A 950-nucleotide genomic window follows, 5' to 3' on the forward strand; every position below is an offset into this window, starting at 1 on the left:
CTCTCTCTCTCTCTATATATATATATATATATCTGTGTGTGTGTGTGTGGATAACATCTCGGTAACTTATAGTGGTCGTTGTTAGCTGAAAAGCTGCTTAACTTATGGCCAGTCTGTGTTATTCCTCTGCGGTGACTTAACACCAGTTTTCGCGTTATAGTAGATTAACACAAGCTACTCTGAAGATTTGTGTTGTCCTTAACACAGGTGATTCTAAGCAACTGTGTTATACTTAACATGGTACATTTAAACTGTTATAGGGCTCCGTGTAAGAACAGGAACCATTCTATCAACATACATCAGGCAAACATTGAACTGTTGGAACTGCTTTACGAGCTTGATTATAAAGAACCAGAAAACAATTTTGGGTTCATCGCTTACACTCTTTTAACGTCAACTGCGCTATCGTCATATAAATAAATATATATAAAAGGTGTTACATTAAAATAGGGCGTGTCTTCTCGGCTGCATTTCGCCTTGAAAATATCCCCCTGTTGAAAATGTTAACAGTAGAATCACCTTACTGTTTTAATGTAGAGGACACAGACCAGTAGAAACACTTTACTGTTTTAATGCTAGGAACACAGACCAGTAGAACCACCTTACTGTTTTAATGTAGAGGACACAGACCAGTAGAAACACTTTACTGTTTTAATGCTAGGAACACAGACCAGTAGAATCACCTTACTGTTTTAATGTAGAGGACACAGACCAGTAGAAACACCTTATTGTTTTAATGCTAGGAACATAGACCAGTAGAATCACCTTACTGTTTTAATGTAGAGGACACAGACCAGTAGAAACACTTTACTGTTTTAATGCTAGGAACACAGACCAGTAGAATCACCTTACTGTTTTAATGTAGAGGACACAGAGCAGTAGAAACACTTTGCTGTTATATTGTTGAAGAAACAGACCAGTAGAAACACTTTGCTGTTATATTGTTGAAG

The sequence above is a fragment of the Limulus polyphemus genome, unplaced genomic scaffold (genome assembly GCF_000517525.1).
Source record: "Limulus polyphemus unplaced genomic scaffold, Limulus_polyphemus-2.1.2 Scaffold6133, whole genome shotgun sequence".
Lineage (NCBI taxonomy): Eukaryota > Metazoa > Arthropoda > Merostomata > Xiphosura > Limulidae > Limulus > Limulus polyphemus.